This window comes from Caretta caretta, chromosome 11 (assembly GCF_965140235.1).
Source record: "Caretta caretta isolate rCarCar2 chromosome 11, rCarCar1.hap1, whole genome shotgun sequence".
Taxonomy (NCBI): Eukaryota; Metazoa; Chordata; order Testudines; family Cheloniidae; genus Caretta; species Caretta caretta.
The window spans coordinates 52,898,813-52,914,474 of NC_134216.1; the positions used below are offsets into that span (position 1 = coordinate 52,898,813).

General features: G+C 41.2%; 1 protein-coding gene across 1 annotated transcript in view; it reads left to right on the top strand.

The window, feature by feature from the left end:
* The first annotated feature begins 6,648 nt into the window (after nt 1-6,648).
* The window catches only part of NAB1 (NGFI-A binding protein 1), a 48,651-nt gene continuing 39,637 nt past the window's right edge, over nt 6,649-15,662 (top strand). The window contains exon 1 of the mRNA XM_075118025.1: nt 6,649-6,666. The gene's annotated coding sequence lies outside the window, so the exon portion shown is untranslated. The remainder of the gene's footprint in view (nt 6,667-15,662) is intronic.

Below are 15,662 nucleotides of genomic sequence, written 5' to 3' on the forward strand. Positions count from 1 at the left end.
GGTCTTCCAATGCCAAACATAACTGTGTATTTAAGATTTAAATAAGAATGTATTTAGGATTTAAAGGAGGACGTGGGGCAAAAAAATATATAGATGCCCCCAAAGAGTTTTCATTTATAGGCAGAGAAGAGATGATCAGTCTTCTGCATCACATTTCCCAGCTCCCACTTTCTTGTAGGAAAACCAGTTCTCCTTATTCAGCTCAAGAGTGCAGGGGATGCAAGGAAGGGTTGCAGATTGCAATATCTCATCAGGTAAGTGCACCCATTTTGAGACTTTTGCAAATGGGTACTGACAAATATTGAAAAGTTCACAGGGAAGTTTCTGAAATTAAAAAGGTTTTCCACTTAGGGTAGAGGATCAGAAAGCCCAAATGATTCAACTTCTGTGTTACTGTTTCAGGATGACAAAACCCTTGTAAGGGAGATGGGGCCAGCTTCACCTGGGCCTTAATTAATTAGCTGCTTCCCAGCCTGCGGGGGTGGGAGTAAGGGGGTCTTAATGGACACCTGAGCCTCATAAAAGCAATAAGAAAGATCACTCTGGGGTGTGAAATTTTTGACTAGGCTAGTACAAGCTTGATTCTAGAGCAGAGGAAAAGCTCAAAGTTAGTCCAGAAAGGGGATGAGAATAGGGTCCGGAGGGTAGGCTGAAGAGAAGCCCATGCAGAGTGGAAGGGCCTTTGTGGTTGTTAGGACTTGGCAGGAGGGCCAAGCCACATTTCCAGAACTGATCTGTGTGTGCAAAGCTGAGGAAACCCATCTTGGAGAAGGAAACTGAGGCAGGGGTGCTGACAGTACCATACTTGAGCAGAAGAGTGTGCTGTGGGGTGGCTATGCCTACAGCAGTCATATTATATACAAACATGCTACATTATGAGAACATTAAGGTTGCAAAGTCAAGAACTCAAAAGCTAGGAAATGCCTGATTTAAGGTTGTCCATCCATCCTCAATTTGTCCCTTTGTGTGTATGCATTATGATACAGTCTTTAATTACATGATCCCATACTATTTTTCCACAGGACCTTGCCTCATTTAGTGTACAGGATGGATGGTGCTCACTTTGAGCTGCTATTCTATATTTTGTTCTTTCCTTGCTGTTCAGTGGGTGACCCCAGGCCCTATTTACTGCACACTATTCAACCCTGCTCTGAACACACATTATTAATTTCTTTAAGGGCTTTTCTGTGGCACTCATCACTATAGCATGAGTGCTTCACAAACATTAATTCATTTATTTTCACAGCAACCATGGGAGGTGAGACAGGTTTCCCTTTCCCACCTGCCAGGTTCCTCATTCCAGTCTGTCCCCCTACATCTCCTAGGTTCTTGTCCCTTCTGCATTCAGATCAGACAGTTTCCTCCTTCACTCTGCCTGCGCCCAGCACGGGGGCATTGGGAGCACAGGAAACAGGCTACCTACACCCAGACGAAGACCAGGACTTGGTCCCAGCCTGCAGCAGCCCTGACTGCAATTGTAAGGAAAGTCATGCTCAGTTCCAAGCTGGAGCATGCTCAGTGAAGATGGAATCTCTGGGGAATTAAACTGCAACGCTTTAACAAGTCTCACGAAAGCTTACGCTCAAATAAATTTGTTAGTCTGTAAGGTGCCACAAGCACTCCTTTTCTTTTTGCAGATACAGACTAACACGGCTGCTACTCTGAATACTGAGCATATGTGACTTGTGATTTTTCAAAGTCTTGTAACTTGGCCAAATGTGGGTGGATTGTCACAGGGCTAGCAAAAAGTACATCCTTGACACAAAGGCCACTCCCTGGCCAAATTACAAGTACCTGCTCCAAAGTCTGGGGTACTAATGTTTCTCTAAGAAGAGGTAGCCATAATTTTTCAATTTAGGCAACACAACATATTTTCCCTAGTCTTGTTCTTGGAAATGGTGACCCATTTTAGCTAGAATTTTTACCTCCACCATGTAAAATTTCAGCCCAAATGAAATTTCTGCCCTGCCATAGGATTGCCACCTATCCAGATTTTCTCAGGATCATCCCTCTTTTGTGGGAGCTTTCCAGGGAAATCTGCAAGGGTGCTCAGTACACACTTCCAGCTTTCCAGTTTTCTGGGCTCAGGATCATCCTCAATGTCCTGGACTTTTGTACCTCAGAGGTGGCAACCTTACCCTGTCTACAGTAATCACCTGTGACATGGTATAAATCCTGCACCAGGCAGGAAGGTGTTAAGGAATTGCTCTGGGATGGAGTGGCTCCATACTACTGCACTTGCAAGTCATGTCAAGAATGGAGAAGAGGTCAAGGGCTGGGGGGAAGCTCAGCTCAATAGTGGGCAGCTCTGGGAGGGGAGCTTCCCAGCTCCCAGAGAGAGGCTTGGCAGAGCAAAACTAAAAGAAGGTCCAAGCTCCCTGTGGCAAAGAGGGCTGTAATGGAATGCTAAACTGTATTATACCGTTCAGCCACTAGTGGCACTGTGTGTAAAATACTTTATTTAAATAAACCTCACCAATACGTGACAGTGCATTAAAGGATCTTATGCTGAACACATCTGGTATGTATAAGCAAGCTTTGTTCATATCTGATACATAGTGTCAGGAGTAAACTAAAAGCAGAAACTGAAAGGAAACAGCAACAAAAGTTGCAGGATCTCATCCACATGCCACTTTTCAATGCCCCAGAGAACTTAAACTTTGGCAAATCTTCACAATGGATGGACTAGAAGCAGTATTTTGTAAGATTGTGAACTTCAAACAAACTCCACAAAGAAACTGGAGATATACAGGTATCTTCTTTAGTTTATGCTACGGGGAAGCAAGTGGATCATATATTTAAATCTGTTGACTTTACTGGTAACCGTCACAAAGATGACTATGAAAGCATTCTGGCTATGTTTGATGCATACCTCAGAGAAATGTGGTTTATGAAAGAACATGTTTTCATTTGAAAATACAAGAACCAGGGGAGAATACTGAATGTTTTATAAGAGCTCTGCATACATTGGCTGAAAACTGCAATTTTGGGACTGTAAAACATGAAGATATCAGAGACAGGCTGGCCATTGGGTGAATAGATAACAGCCTTTACAGCAGCTACAATGGAAGAGAGATTTAACCTTAGCCACAGCTACACAGAAAGCAAAGCAGTCTGGGCTGGTGAAACAGCAAAATCTAGAGCAATCTGACAAACTTGAAAACGCTGAAACAAGCTTAGAAACTGTAAACAGACATTTGAGTGTTAAAAGTCATTATCATAAAACCCCTGAGGCAAGAAGAGAGAACTGCCAGGCTAAGAGGGACAAATTCCAGCTTATGTGCACAAGGTGTGAAAAAAGTCATATTCCAAGATATGACGCACTTCCAGAGGCATGCTGTGTAATAAATGCAAGAAATATGGACATTTTGCAGCTGTTTGTGACACCAAAGCACTCAGGAAATCGACTCTATTACTGACAATCAAGAGCCATTGAGATGCCAATGTCTGTTGCTAAAGTTAATGCAATTTAAACACATTGCTAGATATGTTCCTGGGAAAAATCTGGTAGTAGCAAACACGGTGTCATGGAGTCCAGCATCACACTCAACTATTTGTGAGCTCGAAGATGACATAAAGGCATATGTGGATGCTGTGGACACATACAACCAGTGTGAGAAAAGAGACTATTCCAGCTACAAAAAGCAACCTTGACAAACACGCAACTTCAGGAAGCTCTAAGTTACATAAGGGATGCTAGCTCCAGTATCTAATAAAGGACACTAAGGAAGTTACAAGATACTACTTTGCAGTGCTTGGACAAGTAAGTGAGTCAAAGGACTTATGATGAAAGGTAATTACATCATAATTCCAAACAAAATAAGAGGAGAAAACCTAAACCTCATCCATGAAGGACATCAAGGATTAACTAAATGTTGTGAATGGGCCAACCGGTCAGTGTGGTGGCTGGGCAGCAGCAAGGACATAAAGAATAAAGTCTCTGCATGTGGACACTGCAGAACTAACAGACCAAGATAACACAAAGAACTTTTAACAACAAAACCTCTACCAGACAGACCTTGGAGAAGCCTAGCTGCAGATTTATGCAAATTCAGAGGATATCATTATCTGGTTGTCGTTGACTATTTTTCCAGGTATATAGAAATAATTACTTAAAAGACATAACATTTGCAGTGTTATCGAGAAACTGAAGTGCACTTTTCCTCACTTTGGTATTCCAGAACAATTACGGATAGACAACAGACCACAATTCACTGCAGCAGAATTTAAGTCATTTCAAATGAAATATATGTTGATCATATTATTAGTAGCCCACATTACCCACAAGAGAATAGAGAGGCTGAGAGCTGTAAGACAGCCAAGACAATCCTACAGCAGGAAGATCCATTCCTTGCTCTACTGAGATACAGATCAACACCAATAGCAGCTCCTGGATATAGTCCAGCACAACTCCTGATGGGAAGACAACTCAGAACTACTGTTCCAGCTTCGGAAAAGAACCTGTCTCCAGAGTAGCCAGACATGAAGAGAGTAGCTAAATCAGATAAAAAGACTAAAAGAGCTTATGAACATTTTTACAACAGACATCACGCAGAGAACTGTCGGGTCTAGAACCTGGTGGCCATGTTTATGTCAAATTGGATGGAGAAAAAGGATGGACAGCTCCAGCAGTCATGAAGAAAAAAAATTCAGCGCCCCGATTATATATGATCAAGACCAACAGTGGACAGTTCAACAGAAACCGTTTACGTCTTGTGTTCCTCAGAAAGAACAATCAACAAAGCAAACTCTACAGATGGCCCATGAAGAACACAAAGAAGACTCAAAGATTCCAAACCACAGCCAGTTACTGCAAATAATGGGCAGCCAGATGACCAAGTTGTTACACGTTTGGGTCGTGTAATTTGAAAACCAGTACAATTTAGAGACACTTAACAGACTGATCTGTACTGAACTTCGAAGACAGCATGATAGTGTAAATATTGCAAATGGCAGGAAAGTAGAACTTAGAGGGAGATGTAATGGAATGCAAAACTGTATGATACTATTCAGGTGGCACTGTGTGTAAAATACCTTATTTAAATGTACCTCAGCCATACCTAGCAGTACATTAAAGGATCTTGTACTGAACACATTTGGTATGCATAAGCAAGCTCTGTAGCCACTCCTTATCTGGTACAGAGGAACATGACAGGACTGTACCATTTTGCTCTGCCGGCAAAGCACCAGATTTTGAGCCGGACTGTGGCCTATCCAAGGCCCTTCAGAAGAAAGAGATGCCAGCAGCCTGGCTGGGACTGACTGTATATTTCCTTTCCCTTCGTTTATTTTCTTGCTCCTAAGTTATCTACCCCTGGGAGCCCAGAAGGGGTGAGCATCCAGAGGGACTCGACTGGAGGGCTGATACCAGAGACTCTGGCCCCTTCAGAGTGCTATGGAGCGCCCTCACTCAAGCGACCTGACCCAGAGTGAGTATGCAACCCCAACAACACCCGAAGGGGGTGCTGGTGCAGGACTAGAACCCTGACCTCACCATCTGCTTGAAATCCAAGCATCAAGTACCTTAAGAAGTTCAAATGTTTTGTGGTCTTTAGAAAGCTGGCTACTAATTTCCAGAACAAAAGGACATTGTGTAAGGAGCAATGGAATAATACATGAGACTACCTGAAGAGGCATGAAGGGGATCATGGTGCAGTTGTGATTATGTACAGATTTCCCTGTTCTTTGAAGAAGCCCTTTGAGTAGGTTTTAGGTGTATTTTATTTATAGTTATCGACCTGCTTGTGAACTTTCACTCTGATAAAAAAAAAATCACATGTAGGGAAGTGGTCAGCTGAGACTTTTGCTTTTTTGCAAATTTCTGTTTTTTTTATTGTAACCTCATCCCCTTTTCCCTCAACCCACGCCGAGCCTCATTTGTCTATATTGCCCACCTGTTGCCTTTTGTCTGGAATGTTGGTTGTGGCTATCTGGGGCAGGGACTGTCTTCTTTGTTATTTGTCTGTACAGCACGGCACAATGGGTCCAACATCCTTGATGGGGGTTCTGAGGCTCTACTGTAATAATAATAATAATGTTCTGTACCATAAACTTGCATGGTGCTTTACAAACATAGGCCAAAACATATTCCTTGCCTGAAAGCGCTTACAGGGTAAGGTCCTGATTCAGTAAGGTACTTACACATGTCAGTAGCAATATTCATATAAATTACACATATGCTTAATTATTTTGCTGAATTGGGGTCTGTGGCCCAGATCTTCAAAGGAATTTAGGCGCCTAAATCAATGGGAGTTAGATGCATAAATATCTTTGAAAATCTGAAGTAACTGTTCTGCCGCTGCTGAGTTGTGGGAGCTCTATGCTTGCAGAATCAGGCCTGTAGTCAGACAAGTCAAACACTGTTACGTTATAGCTGTCAGCTCTAGAAACTGTTTACATTCTGTATGTTCGAGGCTGCACACTGAGTAAAAGTTAAAAAGGGAAGGGGGGACAGTGGAGGGCCTGGTGAAAGTTTGCATGCACTAGAAACTGAGATGAAGTATACCCCTAAATCTGTGTCAAATTAAAGTATAGCTGAGACATGGTTCAGATCTCTCTTTTCCTTCTATTCCAGTGTCACTCAGCCCCTTTGCCTAGCTTGGCCGCTCCTAAGAAAGTGTGTTATAAGAGTCTCATTGCACAACAACAGATGGTTGCAACCTCAAGGTGAGTTACCAGCTGGATGTTTTTATGAAACCACAAGGGTACTGCCTATCCCAGCCTCATTTATTCCATCTGAGGTCTCAACAAAGGGGATGACAAGACAGGACAACAAATTGACCCCTGCTCCAAGAAGCCAGGTAGGGTGGAGAGAAAGCGGAGGCCTCTATTCTAAATCCTCAAGAGAAGAAGACAAGACAGTGGGTAAAATTGCCAGGAGTCTTTTGAGTTGCTGATGGAACTGGTGTCTCATTTCAGGTGCCTCAGGAACAGGCATTATGACACTAGGATATGAAGCCACAGGAGAAAGAGTGACTGAATTTTGGCGATGCAGCAAGAAAAGTGTTGTTGTTATTAATGTCTAGTATTACTGTAGTGCCTAGGGACCCCAATCAAGGACAGGACCCCATTGTCCTAGCTGCTGCACAGTTAAGTAACAAAGCTCCTGCCCCATATAACTTAGAATCTGTTTGGTCAGACAGGACACTGTAGGTGGATTTAACAGACAAATCTGGTTGAAATAGGTTGGAAGGATGCAACAGCAATAAAACAAACAGAGTTGAACAGAAAAGCAGAGTCACAACTTGTCACTTGCCTAACCAGTGCCAGATGGGAATGATCTGCAGGCATCATCGCAGAGGTAGGTTTTACAGAAGGATTTGAAAGAAAAGAGGGTGGCAGCTTTACAAATTTTGACAGAGAGATTTTCCCATGTGAGGTGGGAAAAAATGTTGAGTGTCTCTTTGGAATTTTAGATATGCGTGTTTGTCAGTCTTTGTATGCTGGCTTGTCAGTCACTCATATGCTTGTTTGTCACTACTGCATTCAACTGAAAAAAAACCCCAAACACTAAAGATCAAAAAGTTTATAGATTCGTGAGGCTGAACAGTTTCTTCTTTTCTTTGTTTATTTAAAAAAAAATCTGAATTGGAAGATGAGAACCTGCCCACTACAAATTCATACCCAGATAATTATAGGATCAGACAACAGGAATGTACTTTTTCAAACAGAGACTAGTAAATGCTTGCTGTAGCCAAATGGGCCAGTTCAGCAAAATCCATGGCAAAAAGAATAAAGGTTATCCAAGAAACAGCTTTGAGGTTATACTGGGTGTGGGAAATGAAATAGCAGACAGGCATTAAAAAGGGGGAAACACTGATGAAGCAGATTGCTTTATCCAGTGTCAGAAAGTGTTTTTGTTTTTTATTCTAATCCTTTTGTCCTCTCCCCATGTATTTTTTTTAGAATGAAAATAACTAGTTAAAATACTTTCAAGTGGGACCATAATTGCAATTACAAGATTCTAGCTGCATATCAATTGTCACAGTAGGTATTGCCCTTCTCATGGTACTAGGAGAGGCTGAAATTGTATTTGTAACAACAGTGGTTGTTTTGAGGTTTGGGTTGATCTGAATTTGAATTCTGATAGGATTGAATAGGTTTTTGTTTCATAACAACTGTCAGACATGTTCAGTGATGAATTTGATATCTGTCCCGAGACACTGTCAGGCAGGTGGGGATTTAAAGATAAAGGTCCAGTTGGTAAATGAACTGGAGGGGAAGGGGTCACTCGTGGGACCTGTTGTTGGCCTCTTGGAATTGCAAATGCAAAACACAGATCAGCCTGTGGTAAGGGTCTCTGGCTGGCCAGGCTTCTAACTCTTCTGAGGTTTGAGGGTTTTCTAGCCACTCTGGCTCCTTTTTCGGCCAACAAACTTTCATTCCAGGTTCAAGAGTTGATGCACGAACTTTTGACTTTAACTAACTTTCTATGCAATATCTTATCAAAAGCCTCACTGAACCCACAGTAGACAAATTACAGCCACAGCCCTCTCTTTCCTTTCTTTTTCTGATTCACTTCCTCCTAGAATTCTCTCCAAAGCATTCACCTGACCAAGTCTGTTATTGGTGAACCACTTGGTCATTTTCCCACCTATCTCTAAATTCAGGACCATTTCCCCCCACATAAACAAGATCCTAAATGCATCAATCAGATTCCTGGCCACAAGTAAATTGCCTGGTCATAGGGCTCCTGAGACATGGCCTTACTCTGTCTCCCAGTCTGTCAGTGCAGAATAATTTTTTATCCTTATTCACGATCAGTAATTCAAGGTCTTGCACCACCTCATTTATCATATTTCCTTATAACTTAGTTTCTGAAGGTGTCTCAGATCCTACAGCTCTAGATTGATGTCTGCTCCCCATGTGCCACCTTTGCATAGCTGATATAAGTGAGCACATTTTGGCTAAATTATGCACATTATAAATATTATGATTCTAAATTAGCTGTATCTCCTCCACAAAGGGAGCTAGGCATCACTGTAGATAACTCAGTGAAAATCTCTGCTCGGTTTGCAGCTGCGGTCAACAAAGCTAACAAATTGTTAGGATGCATAAAGAATATAAATCTTTATATAAATCAATGGGGCAGTCTTATCTGGAATACCATGGGCAGTACTGGTCACCCCCTCTCAAAAAAGATATTGCAGAACTAGAGGAGGTTTAGAGAAGGGTAATGAGACTGATGAAGGGCCTGAAACAACTCTGCTGTGAAGAGAGATTGAAAAGATTGGGATTGTTTACCTTAAAAAGACAAAAAGGGACATGATAAAATAATGAATGATTTAGAGAAGTAGATCTGGAGCTTCTGTTCCCCCATCTCATAGCACATTCAAAGAAATAAAAAGTGGGAAATTCAAAAGTGATAAAAGGAAATACTTTTCCACACAACATATAATTAGACTGTAGAACTCACTGTCACCGGATGGCATTGAGGCAAGAATTTAGCAAGATTCAAAAGGGATTGGACATTTATCAAGAATATCCAGAGTTTTAATTAATGATAACAATATTCTGGAAGGAACATTAAAACTCATGCTTCAGGGTTTAAACCAATATCTAACAATTAGAGACCAAGATGGAGGGGAAGGGGAGATTTACTCTCCATCTGCCTATGATGAGGTTTTTACATCTTCCTCTGACACATTTGGTAGTAGCCATTGGCAGAAACAGGATACTGGGCTAGGTGGACCTCAGCTGTGATCCAGTCTGGCAATTCCTATGCTCTTATGGCCAAAATTATAGAAGGTATGCACTAATTTTTTGGGTGTCCAGCCTACGCATCTGAAGTCTGATCATTCAGAGGAGCTGAGTACCCACAACTCCTGATGAAGTCAGTAGAAGGTGCAGGTAGTCAGTAAATCTGAAAATCAGACCTTAAGTGACAGATCCAGCACCACTGAAATCAATGGGATTTTTATCACTGATGTCACTTGGAGCAGAATTTGGACCCTAATGTATGCGTCTCAGCTTGAATACCTGGAACAGAATTAATTAAGTCAGAATTAATTAGCACTTTTAAAAATGTTCTTCTCTGTTCATTCTGTCTGGACTATCTCACTTTGGAATTCTTGGAAGGTCCTTGCTAAATACATAACAAGTCAGGAGCTAGACTTTCCTTGTTAGTATTGGTTTCCCCAGAAGAACTCATGTATGATTCTTTCTAAAGAACACATTACCTTGAGTTTCTGGTTCCCCAAGTGAGATTAGGTTACAGTATCCTGTACAGAGCCAGGAGATATATTAAAATATTAAATAAATAAATAAATAAAAGGTCATCCTAGAGGTTCCAGGAATCATTTCAACTAGCACTAAAGTGCAGGTCTAGAGTGGACTGCAGTAGCTGTTTAACAGTGCACAGCAATACTGCACACTAGGAAGCAGTCAATAAGATTGCCATATCCAATTAAAACTATAGAGGATGTAGGTAGGCAGAAGGCAGTGACCTCAAATTGCAATGTCTAGGACATGGGGTCCAATACTCCTAGTCTTGTGAAAAGTGCCACAGGCTATTTAATTATGATAAGTAATCAAGCCTAGACCTGGTTGAATACCTTATTTTTTCAATTTGCTGGCAAGTATTGAATAATCAAAAACAAAAAGTCATTTTGGAGTTACTCAAAACTGAATTTTTTTTAATTCTTCAGTGACTCAAAAAGTTTTAAAAAATAAATTTTGGGTCAACCTAACACTAAATGTTTTGTTTCAATTTTGAGTGGTATTTTTAGGGGGTTATTTCCCCTATAAAATGGAAGGAATTTTCAAAAGGAAAAGGCAATTTGAATTGAAAAATCAAAAAATTTCATTTAAAAAATGTCAAACTGAAACATTTTGACTTTTTCTGAATTCCCCCCTCCCCCAAAGAACAATTCAGCAAAAGCATCACAAATTAATGAATTATTTTGGTGTTGCTGAATCAGCATTTTTTTGCTGAAAAAGGTTTCCGCAAAAAGTTTTCGCCCAGTTCTAGTCAAGACTTCTATTGTTATAATTTATTTGTATTACAGTAGCACCCACAATGTGCTAGGCACTGTCAATGCAACTAATAAGACACAATCTCTGCGCCAAAGAGCTTATACTCCGAGAAGATGAGCAACAAACTAAGGGTAGGAGAGAGAGATAAAATATACAACCAATTTATACACACACACATGTATGAGCTCGCCTAAGCTGACTTTTAGCCTTATCATTATTACATTATTAATTGGATAATTTCTTGTCGGCCTTGTAGTAAACTCTCCCCTCTTGAGGGAACTGAAGGAAAGAGTAGTGGCCTTACGAACTAGTGTACCCACCACTGTGGTCTCCCTAGTGCCCAGTACCTTTAAATTCAATCCTGGTTGATAAAGTCCTTTATTAATGATAATCTAGTGTCCAACCAGGTCATATCCCCAACCCCTAGGCAATAACTAATGGCAGGTCTACACTTACAACACTGCAGCTACACCACTATAGCATTTCTAGTGAAGATGCTACTACTTTGATGGGAGAACTTTTGCTGTTGGCATAGTTAATCCACCTCCACAAGAGAACATAAGAACGGCCCTACTGGGTCAGACCAAAGGTCCATCTAGCCCAGTATCCTGTCTTCCGACAGTGACCAGTGCCAGGTGCCCCAGAAGGAATGAACAGAACAGGTAATCATCAAGAGGCAGTAGCTATGGCGATGGGAGAAGCCCTCCCATCAACATAGTGTTGTCTACACTGGAGGTTAGGTCGGAGTGACTATGAATTTTTCACGTCCCTGAGCAATGTAGTTATACCAATGTAAATTTATAGTGTAGACCTGGCCTAAGATGCTGCCCTTGCTGCTAAGTGCACCCGTCAGTCAATGTACTACAGAGTCTATTTCTCTCACTGAGCAGTGCTGTTGTATTTACAAAGAAAGAGAAAATATCCCACCGTTAAAAAAGCAACAAACCTCCAGAAATAAGTCAGTGCTTAAACCAGAACCACTACTTTCACTATCCCCTCTGACTCTGAATTGTCATTGTTGGATCCTCTGCCCTTCCTCGCAAGTGGGCTTGAGGAGGTTTGTTTTGGCTGGAATTAGACAGGCACAGGTGGTATCACCAGCTGTAAATTGGAGGAGGCACTTCCTGATTATGACCACTGCCTACACTTAAATCATTGCCAAGGGGCAAGATGCTGGAGAGTGTAGAAGCCTTCTCCTTACTCCAAGAAAGGACCTGTAATGTGTTCATAATTATACTTTGCAAGTCTATAGCTCCTTTCACCTGGGGATTGAAGGTTCCTTACAAACATTTGATTTTGCAAAATCCCTGTGAAGTAGATATGTATTATCCTCATTTAACAGATGGGTAAACTGAAGTACGAGGTGGTTCAAATCAAAATATTCAAGCATATGTGCCTAAAGTTAGGCGCCTAAATCCATCTAAAAGACAGTGGGGGAATGGGAGTTGAGAGTCTTCAGAACAACTGAAAACCAGACTGTTTTTTAAAGTGTCTAAATACAGATTTAGATGACTTGCTACTTTGGGTAAAATCCTGTTCCCACTGAAGTCAATAGGAGTTTTGCCACTCCTTCAAAGAAGCCAGGATTTCACCCCCATTTTTAGGCACTCAAGTTTGAAAAGTTTGGTCTGAGTGACTTGTCTAAGGTCACACAGCAAGCCAATCATCTTGGTTTAATAACGAGGAATCCTGACTTCTCACTCTTTGCTCTAATCTTGAGATGACCCTGTCAAAGACACTACATAGACGCTGCATTTGCAGCAGCTCTATTATTCTCAAATGCAAGTATACAAAATTGTGTGTAGTAAAGTTTTTTTATTACTAGGTTAGAGTTTTTATTAGTTGTTGCTCATTTCCCTGGGCAATCACCTTCCTACAATGAAGACCTGTGCTGCTGGCCCTGACATGCCTTGTCTTTAAGGAAATTTAGGTGTTTTGTCTCCATACCTATCCTTATGAAAGCTCTTCCACTGGGAATGATCACACCACTCATTGTTTGCTTGTGGTCTCAGTTTTTACCCATGGTATCAAAATTAGGTAAGGCATACAGAACTCACACTACATACATGCACGAAGCAAAGAGAGAGAGAGAGGCTATAGAATTTACCCACCAACGAGCTGCTCTCCCACACACAGGGAGAGAGAAAGATTAAAAGATTAAAGTTATAAACTAAAAACCACCTCAGGGTATTGATGAGATCTAAGTGACTGGATGCTAAGCCAAACACCCACTCCTGGGGTGTAAAGCCACACTTGCTGTCACTCAAACCAGGTTTTCTCTCCTCCCCCTCTCCCCCCCGCCACTATTTTTACAGACCAAAGAATTAAATAAAATATATTCTTAGCACTGAAAAAAGGTATTAAGCAACATGCATGGGGTTTTAGATGGTGGTGTTAGTGCAATGCACTTGCCTTGCGCCTCTTGAAACAGGAGTTCACATATTGGCTTTGTTTAAGGAATTAATTTTTTGGTGGTCCCATCCTGATCTTCATTTGTCAGTATCCTAAACCCATTGAACTACCATCTATTTCTATGAAGGAGAGACTCAGGATAGTTATTGCAAGGTTGTTATAATTCCGAATTGATCCAAATTGGTAGAGTTGCATAGGGGAATTTTGCACAGTTCCTTACGGCATTTTGTGTAGTTCTGACTAGTCCTATTTGTCCCTCAGTCCATGTGTATTAAACTCACTCACCTTTTTGTTATTCATTAGGGTATATTTTACCTAGCAGATGTGAACATTCTTTCCTCTTAATGAGACTTTTGCATTAAATTACCCAGCTCAGGAGAACACACCTGGAATACTTCCTGAGTGACAGCCAGGGATCAGCACTGGTGCATCCTCCTGTTGCTATGATGTGGCAGGCAGGGGTGTGGACTGGGCAGGAATTCACATTTATGTCTGTGATTCACAGCTGATGGCAGTGCAAACCTTATGGATCTAGGCCTGTTCATATGAGTCCTTCCTACCTCCGTATACCTCCCATACTCTCAGCAGTGAAAACACCACTGGCCCCTGTGCAGTTTTTCTGTTAGTCTCAGTGGTGGAGGAGATCATGTGACTGTGGCCACTGGAGGTCACAGAACATGTGGAAGTTGCTCATAGTGCCACTGACATTTGGGTTCTATTTCTAGAGCCTATGCAGTTTAAGGAAGGGAACCTGTCATGGAGAGCAGCTATTCCTTACTCCTTCCCACTTCTGCTAGGCCCCTTCTGCACGATTCAGAATGACTCTGATTCTTAACTTGTACAAAGCAGGTGCCATCAGCAATATGGTGTTAGCTGCCTTTCCTCTTCATGAATCGCCTTCTGACCCCATTAGTACAAGCTAAGTTGCTTTGACTACCTGCCATGCCCCATGGGAGAAGACCATAAAGACCTCCATTTCCAAAGTGATAAGTAAAGTTTTTGCTCAACAGTTTCTATTGACTTTAATAGTCATTATTAAGTAACACATATGCAGAGCTTTGCAAATGGAATGGTGTTGAAGATCATTACATAACTAATGTTAGTGAAGTCCTGTGAGATCCTCAGGTGAACAGTGCCATACAAGGGAAAAGTATTATTATTTTTTATTAATCATGTGCTTGCAGAGTTCTCAGTTTGTTTCCCTAAAAGGACTGAAATGACTCAAATGTCTGAAGTCTGGCAAAGACTGAGAATTCCTTTAAGGGATTAATCCAAACTTTCTAGTAATAATAATAATTATTATTATTATTATTATTTTATTTATTATTTTATTTTGCCATTTTATTGACAAAGGACTAAGTAACTAGATTATTGGGTGAAATTCTTTGGCCTGTGTTTATACAGGAGATCACATTCTATGATTGTATCTGTCTCTTCTGGCTTTATACTCAATCAATCTGTATCTTGAGAATCAGTAGGAAGCTTCACACTACATTGCTGCTGAGACTGCTTCCTCTCCTTCCATTCTGACCATATCTCCCTGGCTTCCACCCTCCCATCAGGTTAAAACTTCTCTTCATTTTAACTCTCTGCACAGCTCTGCCCTGCCTACATCTTTGCCCTCATCAACTCCTACACACCACTCCATTCCCTAGTCTCCACCCAAGCTTCTCTCATGATTGCTCCTTTTGTGTACTTCGCCCACTCCTTATACTTTTCACTTTCATCTTGCCCCCTCTCATTGGAACAGTCTGTTGCTTAATATTCATTATGCACCCTCCTTCATAAACCTTTTTGTTACTCCCCTGTACAGGGAGGAGTTCCAGCTATCAAAGCTACACCCTGTTCTGTGTTTGTGTTTGCTCTGCAGTATGTTACACTAGCTTATACCTATGTGGTGCCTTTAGACGTAAAATCTCTGGGGCATGGACTTTTAACAGGCACTGTCATCTGTTTGGCACATCCCACTCATTGCACAGTGTTATGGACACTTGGCGCAATATAAATGATAGATAATAAAAACATAGATGCATATGCAATTAATTTTCAGTCTTCATAATTAAAAGCAAACAGTTTGAGTGTTTTCTTCACACACATTAATAGCATCCCTAAGAAATATGTTTAAAACATACATTTGAAATAATAATTGTGTTATGACCACTAGTAGTTGTGACCTAGCAGAATTAAACAGACTGTAATGAGGAGGTGAAATGCCACATACGCCCTCACATTGTGCCCTTCCTTCTCCTCCTCCCCACTTCATCTCTTCTGGTGGC